Source organism: Salvelinus alpinus, chromosome 15 (assembly GCF_045679555.1).
Source record: "Salvelinus alpinus chromosome 15, SLU_Salpinus.1, whole genome shotgun sequence".
Lineage (NCBI taxonomy): Eukaryota > Metazoa > Chordata > Actinopteri > Salmoniformes > Salmonidae > Salvelinus > Salvelinus alpinus.
Genome location: NC_092100.1, coordinates 30,427,049 through 30,443,618, shown reverse-complemented (window position 1 = coordinate 30,443,618; position 16,570 = coordinate 30,427,049). Strand labels below are relative to the sequence as shown.

At 41.4% G+C, this 16,570-nt stretch overlaps 1 pseudogene; it reads left to right on the top strand.

Annotated features, from left to right (window-relative positions):
* The first annotated feature begins 1,555 nt into the window (after positions 1-1,555).
* Positions 1,556-10,930, top strand: LOC139539312 (soluble lamin-associated protein of 75 kDa-like; annotated as a pseudogene).
* Positions 10,931-16,570: the final 5,640 nt, after the last annotated feature.

Sequence of the window (16,570 nt, the reverse complement as noted above, 5' to 3'; positions counted from 1 at the left end):
CTGTCTTTCAAAGATAATTCGTAAAAATCCCCAAAACTTCACAGATCTTCATTGTAAAAGGTTTAATGCAACCGCTGTGTCAGATTTCAAAAAAACTTTACGGAAAAAGCATAATCTGAGTACGGCGCTCAGAGCCCAAAACAACCAAAATAAATATCCGCCATATTGTGCAGTCAATATTAGTCAGAAATAGCATTATAAATATTCACTTACCTTTGATGATCTTCATCAGAATGCACTCCCAGGAATCCCAGTTCGACAATAAATGTTTGATTTGTTCGATAAAGTTCATCATTTCTGTCCATATACCTCCTTTTGTTAGGGCGTTTGGTAAACAAATCGAAACCAGCGGATAGGTTGGACGAAAATTCCCAAAAGTTATATTACTGGTCGTAGAAACATATCAAACTATGTATAGAATCAATCTTTAGGATGTTTTTATCATAAATGTTCAATAATGTTCCAACCGGAGAATTCCATTGTCTGTAGAAAAGCAATCGAACGAGAGCTACCTCTCATGTGAATGCGCGTGACTGAGATCGAGGCTGCTGGCAGACCTCTGACTCATTCCCCTCTCATTCAGCCCCCCTTCATAGTAGAAGCCTCAAACAAGTTTCTAAAGACGGTTGACATCTAGTGGAAGCCTTAGGAAGTGCAACATAACCAATATCCCACTATAACTTCAATAGGGGCTGAGTTTAAAAACTACAAACCTCAGATTTCCCACTTCCTGTTTGGATTTTATCTCAGGTATTTGCCTGCCATATGAGTTCTGTTATACTCACATACATCATTCAAACAGTTGTAGAAACTTCAGAGTGTTTTCTATCCAATACTAATAATAATATGCATATAATAGCATCTGGGACTGAGTAGGAGGCAGTTTACTCTGGGCACGCTTTCATCCAAAAGTGAAAATGCTGCCCCCTATCCCAAAGAAGTTAACAAGGCACACCAGGTGCATTCCAGGTGACTACCTCATGAAGCTGGTTGAGAGAATGCCAAGAGTGTGCGAAGCTGTCATCAAGGCAAAGGGTGGCTACTTGAAGAATCTCAAATCTAAAATATATTTTGATTTGTTTCACAATTTTTTGGTTACTACATGATTTCATATGGGTTATTTCATAGTTTTGATGTCTTCATTGTTATTCTACAAAGTAGAAAATATAAAAAATACAGAAAAAACTCTTGAATGTATAATAATAATAAGATAAAATATAAATAATATAAATGAATAAAATGAAATAAAATTTGATTAATTAATTAAATAATTGTTTATCTAATTATGTGTGAATTATTTATTTATCTAGGAGTCCATTTATTTATTCATTTATTTTTAACTATGGCAGGTTTGGTCCAGCATACCCTTAAGATGCTTTTGGGAGACCAGGCCCTGATAATTTGCCCAATCCATCTGCAAAGTAGACAGATTGGAAGGCACTCATTGTGTATTGCTGTCTACTGAAGTGCCTCTAAAAAACAAGGTTTAATTTTCTCTGTCACCAAAAGGTGGTAGTGTTGCATAACTTTTGTCATCCAGTTGACAGTTTTCAAAATGGAATCCAACCAGACATTCCAAACACAAAACACAGGTAAAAGAGAATAATGTGAGCCCATAATGTGACATGTTAGCATGGCAAATGGCTAGAATGTTCAGTAGCCGATATATGATACATTTTTTCTCCTCTTAAGAGATCGCTGACAGTTGAGCAAGTTACACAGTTGTAATCCAAGCGTATTGCAAAAGTTCAGAGTTCAAATCAAATTGTATTTGCTTACTTACAAGCCCTTAACCAACAATGCAGTTCAAAAAATATAGTTAAGAAAATATTTACAAAATAAAGTAAAAATATAAATCCAAAACTAACACGAAAATTACATAACAATAACAAGGACATATACAGGGTCAATGTGCAGGGGTACAGGTTAGTTGAGGTAATTTGTGAAGTGACTATGCATAGATAATGGGGGGGGGGGGTCAATGTAAATAGTCCGGGTGGCCATTTGATTAATTGTTTATTGTTCAGCAGTCTTATGGCTTGGGGGTAGAAGCTGTTAAGGATCCTTTTGGTCCTAGACTTCACGCTCTGGTACCGCTTGCCGTGTGGTAGCAGAGAGAACAGTATGACTTGGGTGACTGGAGTCTTTGACAATTTTTTGGGCCTTCCTCTGACACTGCCTAGTATATACAGTGGGGAGAACAAGTATTTGATACACTGCCGATTTTGCAGGTTTTCCTACTTACAAAGCATGTAGAAGTCTGTCATTTTTTATCATAGGTACACTTCAACTGTGAAAGACGGAATCTAAAACAAAAATCCAGAAAATCACATTGTATGATTTTTAAGTAATTCATTTGCATTTTATTGCATGACATAAGTATTTGATACATCAGAAAAGCAGAACTTAATATTTGGTACAGAAACCGTTGTTTGCAATTACAGAGATCATACGTTTCCTGTAGTTCTTGACCAGGTTTGCACACACTGCAGCAGGGATTTTGGCCCACTCCTCCATACAGACCTTCTCCAGATCCTTCAGGTTTCGGGGCTGTCGCTGGGCAATACGGACTTTCAGCTCCCTCCAAAGATTTTCTATTGGGTTCAGGTCTGGAGACTGGCTAGGCCACTCCAGGACCTTGAGATGCTTCTTACGGAGCCACTCCTTAGTTTCCCTGGCTGTGTGTTTCGGGTCGTTGTCATGCTGGAAAACCCAGCCACGACCCATCTTCAATGCTCTTACTGAGGGAAGGAGGTTGTTGGCCAAGATCTCGCGATACATGGCCCCATCCATCCTCCCCTCAATACGGTGCAGTCGTCCTGTCCCCTTTGCAGAAAAGCATCCCCAAAGAATGATGTTTCCACCTCCATGCTTCACGGTTGGGATGGTGTTCTTGGGGTTCTCTCTCATCCTTCTTCTTCCTCCAAACACGGCGAGTGGAGTTTAGACCAAAAAGCTATATTTTTGTCTCATCAGACCACATGACCTTCTCCCATTCCTCCTCTGGATCATCCAGCTGGTCATTGGCAAACTTCAGACGGGCCTGGACATGCGCTGGCTTGAGCAGGGGGACCTTGCGTGCGCTGCATGATTTTAATCCATGACGGCGTAGTGTGTTACTAATGGTTTTCTTTGAGACTGTGGAACCCAGCTCTCTTCAGGTCATTGACCAGGTCCTCCCGTGTATTTCTAGGCTAATCCCTCACCTTCCTCATGATCATTGATGCCCCACGAGGTGAGATCTTCCATGGAGCCCCAGACCGAGGGTGATTGACCGTCATCTTGAACTTCTTCCATTTTCTAATAATTGCGCCAACAGTTGTTGCCTTCTCACCAAGCTGCTTACCTATTGTCCTGTAGCCCATCCCAGCCTTGTGCAGGTCTACAATTTTATCCCTGATGTCCTTACACAGCTCTCTGGTCTTGGCCATTGTGCAGAGGTTGGAGTCTGTTTGATTGAGTGTGTGGACAGGTGTCTTTTATACAGGTAACGAGTTCAAACAGGTGGAGTTAATACAGGCAATGAGTGGAGAACAGGAGGGCTTCTTTAAGAAAAACTAACAGGTCTGTGAGAGCCGGAATTCTTACTGGTTGGTAGGTGATCAAATACTTATGTCATGCAATAAAATGCTAATTAATTACTTAAAAATCATACAATGTGATTTTCTGGATTTTTGTTTTAGATTCCGTCTCTCACAGTTGAAGTGTACCTATGATAAAAATGACAGACCTCTACATGCTTTGTAAGTAGGAAAACCTGAAAAATCAGCAGTGTATCAAATACTTGTTCTCCCCACTGTAGGTCCTGGATGGCAGGAAGCTTGGCCCCAGTGATGTACTGGGCCGAACACACTACCCTCTGTAGCGCCTTACGGTCAAATGCTGAGCAGTTGCCATACCAGGTGGTGATGCAACCGGTCAGGATGCTCTCGAAGGTGCAGCTGTAGAATTTTTTCAGGATCTGGAGACTCATGACAAATCTTTTCAGTCTCCTTAGGGGGAAAAGGTGTTGTCATGCTCTCTTCACAACTGTCTTAGTGTGTTTGGACCATGATAGTTCGTTGGTGATGTGGACACCAAGGAACTTGAAACTCTCGACCCGCTCAACTTCAGCCCCGTTGATGTTAATGTGGGCCTGTTCGGCCCTCCGTTTGCTATAGTCCACGATCAGCTCTTTTGTCTTGTTCACATTAAGGGAGAGGTTGTTGTCCTGGCAACACACTGCCAGGTCTCTGACCTACTCCCTATAGGCGGTCTCATCGCTGTCGGTGATCAGGCCTACCACTGTTGTGTCATCAGCAAACTTAATGAATGTATTGGAGTCGTTCTTGGCCACGCAGTCGTGGGTGAACAGGGAGTACAGGAGGGTACTAACCACGCACCCCTGAGGGGCCCCAGTGTTGAGGATCAGCATGGCAGATGTGTTGTTTCCTACCCTTACCCCCTGGGTGCAGCCAGTTAGGAAGTCCAGGATCCAGTTGCAGTGGGAGGTGTTTAGTCCCAGGGTCCTAAGGTTAGTGATGAGCTTTGTGGGCACAATGGTGTTGAACGCTAAGCTGTAGTCAATGAACAGCATTCTCACATAGCTATTTATTTTGTCCAGGTGGGAAAGGGCAGTGTAGAGCGCAATTGAGATTGCTTCATCTGTGGATCTGCTAGGGCATTATGCGAATTTGAGTGGGTCTAGGGTTTCCGGCATGATGGTGTTGATGTGAGCCATGACCAGCCTTTAACAAAGCACTTCATAGCTACCCACGTGAGTGCTATGGGGTGGTAATTTAGGCAGGTTACCTTCGCTTTCTTGGGCACAGGGACTATGGTGGTCTGTTTGAAACATGTAGGGATTACAGACTCAGTTAGGGAGAGGTTGAAAATGTCAACAAGTGAAGACACTTGCCAGTTGGTATGCGCATGCTTTGAGTACACGTCCTGGTAATCCGTCTGACCCCGCGGCTTTGTGAATGTGTACCTGTTTAAAGGTCTTGCTCACATCGGCTACAGAGAGCGTGATCCCTCAGTCGTCCGGAACAGCTGGTGCTCTCATGCATGCTTGAGTGTTGCTTGCCTCGAAGCAAGCATAAAAGGCATTTAGCTCATCTGGTAGGCTCACGTCACTGGGCAGCTCACGGCTGGGTGTCCCTTTGTAGTCCGTAATTTTTTTCATGCCCTGCGACATCCGACAAGCATCAGAGCCGGTGTAGTAGGATTTAACCTTAGTCCTGTATTGACACTTTGCCTGTTTGATGGTTCATCTGAGGGCATAGCGGGATTTCTTATAAGCATCCGGATTAGTGTCCCGCTCCTTGAAAGCAGCAGCTCTAGCCTTTAGCTCGGTGCGGATGTTGCCTGTAATCCATGGCTTCTGGTTGGGAATTATACGTATGGTCACTGTGGGGACGACGTCGTCGATGCACTTATTGATGAATCCGGTAACTGAGGTTGTATACTGCTCAATGCCATTGGATGAACCCCGGAACATATTCCAGTCTGTGCTAGCAAAATAGTAATGTAGCATAGCATCCACGTCGTCTGACCCCTTCCATATTGCGTGAATCACTGGTACTTTCTGCTTTGGTTTTTGCTTGTAAGTAGGAATCAGGAGGATATAATTATGGTCAGATTTGCCAAATAGAGAGCGAGGGTGAGCTTTGTATGCGTCTCTGTGTGTGAAGTAAAGGTGGTCTAGGTTTTTTCCCTCTGGTTGCACATGTGACATGCTGGTAAAAACTGATTTAAGTTTGCCTGCATTAAAGTCCTGGCGACTAGGAGCGCTGCTTCTGGATGAGCTTTTTCTTGTTTGCTTATGGCCTTATACAGCTCGTTGAGTGTGGTCTTAGTGCCAGCATTGGTTTGTGGTGGTAAATAGACATCTACGAATAATGTAGATGAGAACTCTTTTGTTAGATAGTGTGGTCTACAGCTTATAATGCAGTATTCTCCTTCTTTAATATTAGAAATCACGCACAAGCAGTTATTGACAAATAGACACACAAACCCTCGCCCTTTGTCTTACCAGATGTAGCTGCTCTGTCCTGCCGATGCATGGAGAAGCCAGCCAGCTCTATATTATCCGTGTCGTCGTTCAGCCATGTCTCGGTGAAATATAAGGTATTACAGTTTCTAATGTTCCATTGGTAGGATAGTCTTAATCGTAGATTGTCCAGTTTCTTTTCCAATGATTGCACGTTGGCCAATAATACAGAGGTTAGTGGTAGTTTACCTACTCGTTGACGAATTCTTACGCTGATGATGGGGATTTGAGCCTTGTCTTGACAAAGCAGTATATCCTTTGCGTTGGACTCATTAAAGAAAAAATCTTTGTCCAGTTGGAGGTGAGTAATCGCTGTTCTGACGTCCAGAAGCTCTTTTCGGTCATAAGAGACGGTAGCAGCATCATTATGTACAAGATGAGTTACAAACAAATCGGAAAAACTAACTAAATAGAACTGTTGGTTAGGAGCCCGTAAAACAGCAGCCGTCCCCTCTGGTGCCATTATTAAATAGGTGATAGCCCATGTGCAAGCAGCGATAGATGTCAGATAATGTTTCAAGTTACTTTTAGTGTAGACTAATGTTACTTTTGCCTAAGGAGAAATCTAGGAAATATATCCCATTGACCCCACAGATCTAGATCACAAGACCTTGAATTCAACCTCTGAAAACATATTGTCATCCCTGGAGTCAAAAACCTATCAAGGAGAGCATTGGTTTATGTCCTCAAATGGCTCCAAGGTATGTTTTCAATTATACAAGTTTCTGGTTACACTCACTCCAAATAAAACATCATGCTGCTGTAGGCTAGAGTTGAGCATCTATCTAAAGTGACAACCATCCAATGTTTGTGACAGATCTATCACCTGCCAAATGTAACCTCTGCACATAGAACCCCTGCTTCCCTCCATCAGGTGGAGGTGACACATGACAATGTGGGCAAACTCCTGCTGTTCGGTGATCATGATCCCCCTTGTACTCTGGCGGCTCTGCACATGCCTGCAGCTGAAACTCAATGCTGATACCCTACAGAGAAACTTTCAGATCCGCTTAGTTTGGTTGATGTTATATAGGCTACAGTATAATGTTACAGAAAATGTAAAATGTTTTCACAGTGGTGGCCCTGAACCTGCATGGAAAGTGGTGGTCTTTAAATTATGTTCAAGACATCCAGCAAATCCAGATCTGGTCTTGTGATGGTATGTTATTTTCATTTGTGCTTATGTCCTCTATGGTAAGTAATTGGCAATGGCGTCACTAAATATAGGACTTCCCATTACCTTCATGTTTAGATGGAATAGGTGCACATATATTAAATATAATACCATAAATGCTATGTTTTTACATGGTTATTACATCTAATGGGTGTCTTATTACATGTAATAACATGCAAAGGCCCCTCCATACCCATAAATACATCAAATTAGGTTTTAAACCACTGAATGGGTTTCTATCTATGTGTTTAGGATATGGCTTAGATGTGTAGGTCATTCACAGGGGAAGTCTGTTACAGAAAGATATACTGTTCCTGCTTAGATTATTTTGGGAGTTTTGGAAAGGTTGGGGAAGAGATTTAATTCTGAGGGAATTTGGCAAAATTCTATGGTACAATGGAGAGGAAGTTGGATTCTACACCATCAAAAAGAAAGGTAAGGCAGTCTCACATTGTGTTTGATTCCAATTTGCTGCCAGTTCACAAAACAAGCAGCCCAATTTGGATATTTTTTTCAATAATTGGTCTTCTGATAAATCAGATCAGATCTGAAAAAGATCTGATGTGAAAATATCTGATGTGATTGCTCAGAAACCAATTAGTGAGAAAAAAAAATCTGAATTGGGCTGCCTGTGTGAAGGGCCCGTTTCACAGCTAATGCGAGGTGACGCAACAACTAATAGGTGAGTGTTACAACATCGACTGTGTACTCGATTGACAAATTGCTATTACATAACACTGATTAGCCAATCAGTGTTGAGCTGAGCTCAACTGTGGGTTGTCCCCGTGCAGCAAAATATAAATGTAACAGGTAAAAATGTTGGTCCCATGTTTCATGAGCTGAAAAAAAAGATCCCAGAAATGTTCCATACGCACAAAAATATTATTTCTCTCAAGTTTTGAGCACAATCTCTGTGTTCTCTGAATTTTTTCTGAATCTCTGAATTCGCAAGTGGCTGAATCGCACTGGAGAAATAATATGAGCGAGGGAAACAGCACCCCTCTGTCTCAGTATGTGTAGCCCATGTATCTGATGCTGTCTGGACCAAAATAATATTATGTATAACTGTTGCCACAGTAGCATTTGATTGAGTGATGCCAGCAAGCATTTGACCTCCCTTGATAACATGATGAAACCCGCACACTGCTCTTTCTAGTCTCAGTTCTCTTTATTACGTTTTTCGTATCGACCTCAAAGCCTTCGTCAGAGCTTTTATGAGTATTTTTAATTTTCACCCTTATATAGACATTGTAGCCTCCCTTGACAAAAAAATAAATAACAATAATTAGCCAATCAGTGTTGAGCTGAGCTCAACTGTGGGTTGTCCCCGTGCAGCAAAACGTCCCCCCAAAGGAGGCCAATTTGGATTTGGCTTCAGACCAATCAAATCACTTCCTTTGCAAAACGTCATTTTCAGAAAAACTTGTCTGTTTCTGGTCTGCTTGTGTCAATGTCCTGCAGTAGCTAGCTTGATAAATCGGCCCTTTCCTAAACCATGGATGGAGATGGGGATTTGGACTTGTGGTTTTGACTTAATTCTCTGTACCATACATTAATATGTTGTGCCACTGGCCTGAGACAATTAAACTTAAATATGTAGCCTAGATATAGCCTAGTAGGCTCAAATTAACTAGTTAGCTAGCTAACTTAGCTGGTTCATTGCTGCCCATGAGAGGAAGTCAGGCTAGCAAGCATTTTAGCTTATGACAACAAAAACTAAGTGTACTGTATGACATTGCCATAGACTGTTTTGCCAGCATGAAAGAGAGGAGGATGGCATTGGCTTTAAACTAGTCTACAAGTAGCATGAGTTTTAAAAAAAAAGTTTGCTTGCGCACACACACACACACACACACAGAGAGAAATCAGTACCATGGATAACCACATGATATTTAGCAACATTGATTGGACTAACTTGTTTTTGGTATCTTTAAGATTGTTTTCAGTGTATTAAACTAAGCATATAGCCTTGTTGAATTGATGATGTTTAAGTTGAAGTGGTTCTGGAATAGCGGAGGCAGGGCTCCTGTTGTCTTTGTGCTGACTTGCTGTAACTCTGTGGTTCTAAATCAGTAGTTTGGTAAACTGTTGAAAACACTAACTTGCTTGACTGTTATATAACTATTTGTATGCAATATTTGCTTTGTGGACTTCACCGGACAGATGTTGCTTTCCGGTTTTGTGATGAAACAAATGTGTAGTTGAATTTATTCCGCCACTGTCTTTTTGTTGTCACAGCATTGTATATCACGTGGCGTATGAACGAATGGGTTATAGAGCAAACAACGCAATTATCACAACATACAGTACCATTGAAAAGTTTGGACACAATACGGAAAACTTCAAGAACTTGAACTTGAAGCGTTATGATGAAACTGCCTTGCATGAGGACCGCCACAGGAAAGGAAGACCCAGAGTTACCTCTGCTGCAGAGGATAAGTTCATTAGAGTTACCTACCTCAGAAATTGCAGTCTAAATAAATGCTTCACAGAGTTCAAGTAACAGACACATCTCAACATCAACTGTTCAGAGGAGACTGTGTGAATCAGGCCTTCATGGTCGAACTGCTGCAAAGAATCCACTACTAAAGCACACAAATAATAAGAGACTTGCTTGGGCCATGAAACATGAGCAATGGACATTAGACCAGTGGAAATCTGTCATTTGATTTGATGAGTCCAAATTTGAGATTTTTGGTTCCAACCGCCGTGTCTTTGTGAGACACAAAGTAGGTGAACGGATGACCTCTGCATGTGTAGTTCCTACTGTGAAGCATAGAGGAGGTGGTGTGATGGTGTGGGGGTGCTTTGCTGGTGACACTGTCTGTGATTTATTTAGAATTCAAGTCACACTTAACCAGCATGGCTACCACAGCATTCTGCAGCGATACACAACAGGACAATGACTCAACACGACAATGACCCAACACACCTACAGGCTGTCTAAGAACTATTTGACCAAGAAGGAGAGTGATGGAGTGCTGCATCCCAAACCATTGAGATGGTTTGGGATGAGTTGGACCGTAGAGTGAAGGAGAAGTAGCCAACAAGTTCTCAGCATATGTCCTTCAAGACTGTTGGAAAAGCATTCCGGGTGAAGCTGGTTGAGAGAATGCCAAGACAAAATGTTAACAATGTAAGGAGGTTTTCTCAATGAACATGTACATATTACCTCGACTAACCTGTTCCCCCGCACATTGACTCGGTACCGGTACCCCCTGTATACAGCCTTGCTATTGTTGTTTGATTGTGTTTTTTTTATTTTTTACTTTATTTGATTTAGCAAATATTTTCTTACAACTCTTATTTTCTGAACTCTGCATTGTTTGGTAAGGGCTTATAATTAAGCATTACACGGTAAGGTCTACTACACCTGTTGTATTCGGCGTATGTGACAAATAACATTTGATTTGATTTACAGTAAATGCTTTATGGAAAATTCAGGACAACATCAAAGCTACCCCATTCAACCCACAGTGATATTGTATTCAACGCACTGGGCACACACTGGTTGAAACAACATTGTTTTCAAGTCATTTCAATGAAATTATGTTGAACCAATGTGGAATAGATGTTGAAATGACTTCTTTACCAATTGGGAAGTCTCAATTCCAGTAAACCGTCCATTGTATGTCTCCTACTCCTCTCCAGTGTGCAGGAAATACCTGTTGATGTACCAGAAACAAAGGGATTGGCTCTGTGAGGAGGAGGCTCCTGGGGGCTGACGCCAGAGATGGAACATATTGCTGAACATACAGCTCAACCGCAACACAAACAGAGGCCATTTCTAGGTCTGAATCAGGGTGTACCAAGGCAAACGTTGTGTGTTAATGTTAGACAGACAGACAGACATCACTATAAACATAACATGGTCTCTGAATTGTAAGACAAGAAAGCACACTTTGAAAGCATTCCACTTGTGAATAGGATTATGTTTGATTATATTATGTTAGGATTCTATAGCTTTTTTATTTCCATGTTAGTTTCATTCATTTTCAGTGTGAAGTATCATTGTAAAGTGGGGTTGTCTTTGTAGGTTCAAGTGAGAAGCAATGTCCAACAACATTGAAGAAGAAGAAGCGAAACAATAAAATTTGAGAAAAAAAATCTGACTTTTGCCTGGCCATACAATGTGTTTTGGTGACTTTTGGGGTCCATAACAACAAATTTAGCAACCACTGGATCTTGTAATTAAGACCATTTCTAAGATGTAGGGAGGAAAGAAGCCTTGTATACATGGGTTAGGGAATCAATGTGTAATCAAATATTTTACATCTGATTTAGCCTACTTTTCTGAGGAATGTGTATTCATGACTATACTATCTGCCTCTTGCCTAACACTTCCTTCAAGTAGTCACCTGATTATAGGTTTGCTGATGGGTTGGCTGCCGCCAGTGATGCAGCATCTTGTGATCACCACAGGAGTAAAAGAGTGAAGCCACCGGCAGACAAGGCTGATAGGAGTGCTAATTCCAAACGGGCTGGGACATTAGATTAAACCTGAGCACAGATGGAACATGGTCCTCAGAAGACTTCGGGTCATGGGTTTGATACAGTATGTCATTTGTAGAAGGACATACAAGGTAATTTGTGATTTTGAGCAACTGTAAGGTGTTTACTAAAGCTAGAATAATGGATTTTCAAAACGAAGTTTATAATTTTGTGACCAAAATTGCAGATATGTCAGTTTTATATTCTGCATAATAAATGTATAAGATCATCACTGCGGTTACATGGGTTTATGTTTCTATGTGTTTACTGCTTTGTATTCATTCTTTCCTGCCATCTCATGACTGTTGGATGTTAAAAGTAAGTGGCTTTGCAGGGCAACCTTAAAGGCCCAGTGTAGTCAAAACGAGTTTTTTTCTGTGTTTTATACATACACTATATGGCCAAAAGTATGTATACACCTGCTCGTCAAACATCTAATTCCAAAATCATCTGCATTAATATAGAGTTGGTCCCCCCTTTGCTGCTATAACAGCCTCTACTCTTCTGGGAAGGCTTTCCACTAGATGTTGGAACATTGCTGTGGGATCTTGCTTCCATTCAGCCATAAGAGCATTAGTGAGGTCGGGCACTGATGTTGAGCGATTAGGCCTGGCTCGCAGTTGGCGTTCCAATTCATCCCAAAGGTGTTCAATGGGGTTGAGGTCAGGGCTCTGTGCAGGCCAGTCAAGTTTTTCCACACCGATCTCGACAAACCATTTCTGTATAGACCTCGCTTTCTGCAGGGGGGCATTTTATTCCTCCTCCACGAAACTTTACAGTTGGCACTATGCATTCGGTCAGTTAGCGTGCTCCTGGCATCCGCCAAATCCAGATTCGTCCCTCGGACTGTCAGATGGTGAAGCGTGATTCGTCACTCCAGAGAACGCTTTTCCACTGCTCCAGAGTCCAATGGCGGCGAGCTTTACACCCCTCCAGGTGACGCTTAGCATTGCACATAGTGATCTTAGGCTTGTGTGCGGCTGCTCGAACATGGAAACCCATTTCATGAAGCTACCGACGAACAGTTCCTCTGATGTTGCTTCCAGAGGCAGTTTGGAACTCGTTAGTGTTACAACCAAGGACAGATGATTTTTACAGACTACGCACTTCAGCACCATTTCGCGGCTGAACCGTTGTTGCTCCTAGACATTTCCACTTCACAAGAAAAAGCCCTTACAGTTGACCGGGGCAGCTCTTACAGGGCAGAAATTTGATGAACTGACTTGTTGGAAAGGTGGCATTCTATGACGGTGCCACGTTGAAAGTCACTGAGCTCTTCAGTACGGATCATTCTACTGCCAATGTTTGTCTATGGAGATTACATGGCTGTGTTCTTGATTTTATACACCTGTCAGCAATGAAATAGCAGAATCAACTAACTTTTGAACATGTAGTTTATTTCCACACTATGAGGTTGGAATAACCCTGTGAAATTGTGAAAATTATGATAATACCCTTTTAGTGTAAGAGCTGTTTGAAAAGACCACCTGAAACTTCAGCCTGTTTTGGTGAGATGGAGTTTTGGCCTGAATGGTGGAACCACCAGGCAGTAAATTAGTTAATAGACCAATAAGAAAAAGAGTTCCAAACCTCTCTGCCAACCTCTCAACAGCTAGTTTTCAGTTTTCCCTTCCCCACTCAGACCTCTCCTAGAGTCCTAGCAAAATTCTTGCTTGAAAAATTGCTCTTTGCTAAGAAGCTATTTTTGTTTCTTTTTGACCATTGTAATTGAAAACCGTCACAGTAAGGTACATAATTGTTACCCAGAAATGATTTCGTATTAAGATAACTTCTGCATGGACCGTTAATACCAGTGGAGGTCAGTGCCGTTTATGATGAGGGAGGACATTTATTTTTCATGAGCATGGCCTTATTTCTATTACAGCATGATGGAAGACTGTCATTCATATTCCATTCACCCAGTTCAATGTAACATCGATAGGTTTAGGCTACTACATGATACTCAAGTTTTCCCTATACCCATCATGAGGTTGCTACAACCTAGCCTGGGAATGAAAGTTTACAACTTAGGTGCACACAGGTCGAGAGAAAAAGTTGAGATGACAGTGACACATGGAAAGACGGGGACACATTCAATACCGCCTTTCACACTCTTGCCTGTATCTAGCTTATCTAGGGTGTAATCATTAGTCTAACAGTTACAAGAGTTTCTATTGGACAAATTCAGGTATTTTTATCCGTGTTTGGTTTGCTTTTGTTTTAAGAAACGTTTTTTAACAGAATCAGCGGAGTGAATACACCCCTGATCACGCATAAACACAGTTCACTTTCATAGCAGCCACATTGTATTCATTTTAGCCTCTATGCACTCTCCTCCTCTCACATTTTCCCTTCATTTGTGGACTTCAATGAACACATCTGCTGTTTTTGATCAGGCAAAATAACTTTCCCAAGCCAAACCATGTTATAACTGCTACACACACCTACATTGTTGTTCCCATATTAGCTAAAGGAACATCTTAGTCAACATAGCTAATAGAACTAATGCGTTAGTAAACCCGCTACAATCATGCAGTAACGTTACAGAGTATAGTCAGTAAGGTGTTAGATCGACGGGCCACCGTGGCAATACATTTATAAAACCAAAAGCTTACCTTGACTTGGAAGAGTTCCAGTGTTGTGTTGAATAGTCATAGCCAGCTAGCTAACATAGCATCCCTCTGTTTGAGCCGGGTGTTTGAGTAACTAAACTAGCCAGCTGCATTTGTTAGCTAAGTAAGTGAAATTAAGAAATTAATTTGTTATACCTCTGATATGAGGATGGGGACAACGTGTGCCCAATCTTCTCATTATGAACAGGTTTGTTCTGCAAGGATGTATTCTGATAAATTCGGCTCATTATTTGAGGCAATTGAGAGAGATCGAGAGGAAACAAGAACTTGTGAATTAACAGCACTGCAAAATTGTATACAGTAGCCTACAATATTTTTCTCCTACAGTGGTCTAGGTGTCATATTAGAGGGAAAGTTGGTTGTTGACATCAGTAATAACATGGCGTGAAACATCAAAGGTAAGGTGACATTATGGAATAACCTCAATTAAATATGATGAGTCTGTTATTGTTATAAGGCTATTTTATTGATTTCATTGTTCTACTCTGCTATCCAGTAGTCCTACTGTTGGCTGTTTGTACTATGAAAGTATGACTGCATGAGGACCTAGGCCTACTTGGATTTCTAGGACTCCTAATTTGTCAGTTTACAACATACTGTGCTGATTTGGCAGGGACATTTCTGTTTTATACATCAAACGCAGTCAAATCCACCAGAGGAAACGTGATGCTAAAGGAATGGAAATAGAACCAAACTTCAGTGATACCAAAAAGGTCAACAAAGGTAATCTCGTCATCATTCAGTGAGTATTCTTATCCACTTCATACAATGATATGAATAATCTTACAGTCGGATGATTCACAGATATATTTTTTTAAAGATATCTTATTGATACACTTTACACTGAGACACCTATAAAGGGCTCATCACAGCTCCTCCAAGGACTCTCAGAATAATGTAAAAATGTACGTGCATGCATTTGCCATGATACTATATTTTTTGCAAAACAACTCTAGTGGTGCTGTCTGTTGGTTACTACCACCATGCAGAGGAGGAGAGATTGATCGCCTCACTGAGGTCCAGCTGGAAAACCTAGTGACCAAGGAGGATCTGGTGAATGTGACAGGGAAAAACGGTCCCAGTGGGACCTACACTTTTTGGCACCCAGAGGGAGAGATAGACAAGATCGAACTAGAAACAGGCCAGGACATTCGACTGAAAACCAAAGGCAATGGTCAATTCAAATAAAATTTTATTTGTCACATGTGCCGAATACAACATGTGTAGACCTTACAGTGAAATGCTTACTTACAAGTCCTTAACCAACAATGCAGTTAAGAAATAGTGTTAAGTAAAAAATAGATAATAAAAAAAAAATGAAAATAAAAGTAACAAATAATTAAACAGCAGCAATAAAATAACAAGCCAGGCTATATACAGGGGGTACCGGTACAGAGTCAATGTGCGGGGGCACCGGTTAGTCGAGGTAATTGAGGTAATATGTACAGTTGAAGACGGAAGTTTACATAAACCTTAGCCAAATACATTTAAACTCAGTTTTTCATAATTCCTGACATTTTATCCGAGTAAATATTCCCTGTCTTAGGTCAGTTAGGATCACCACTTTATTTTAAGAATGTGAAATGTCAGAATAATAGTAGTTTCTTTCATCACATTCCCAGTGGGTCAGAAGTTTACATACACTCCATTAGTATTTGGTAGCATTGCCTTTAAGTTGTTTAACTTGGGTCAAACGTTTCGGGTAGCCTTCCACAAGCTTCCCACAATAAGTTCAGCGAATTTTGGCCCATTCCTCCTGACAGAGCTGGTGTAACTGAGTCAGGTTTGTAGGCCTCCTTGCTCGCACACACTTTTTCCGTTCTGCACACAAATTTTCTATAGGATTGAGGTCAGGGCTTTGTGATGACCACTCCAAAACCTTGACTTTGTTGTCCTTAAGCCATTTTGCCACAACTTTGGGAGTATGCTTGGGGTCATTGTCCATTTGGAAGACCCATTTGCGACCAAGCTTTAACTTCCTGACTGATGTCTTGAGATGTTGCTTCAATATAGCCACATCATTTTCCTCAGTCATGATGCCATCTGTTTTGTGAAGTGCACCAGTCCCTCCTGCAGAAAAGCAACCCCACAACATGATGCTGCCACCCCCGTGCATCACGGTTGGGATGGTGTTTTTCAGCTTGCAAGCCTCCCCCTTTTTCCTCCAAACATAACAATGGTCAATACGGCCAAACGATTCTATTTTTGTTTCATCAGACCAGAGGATATTTCTCCAAAAAG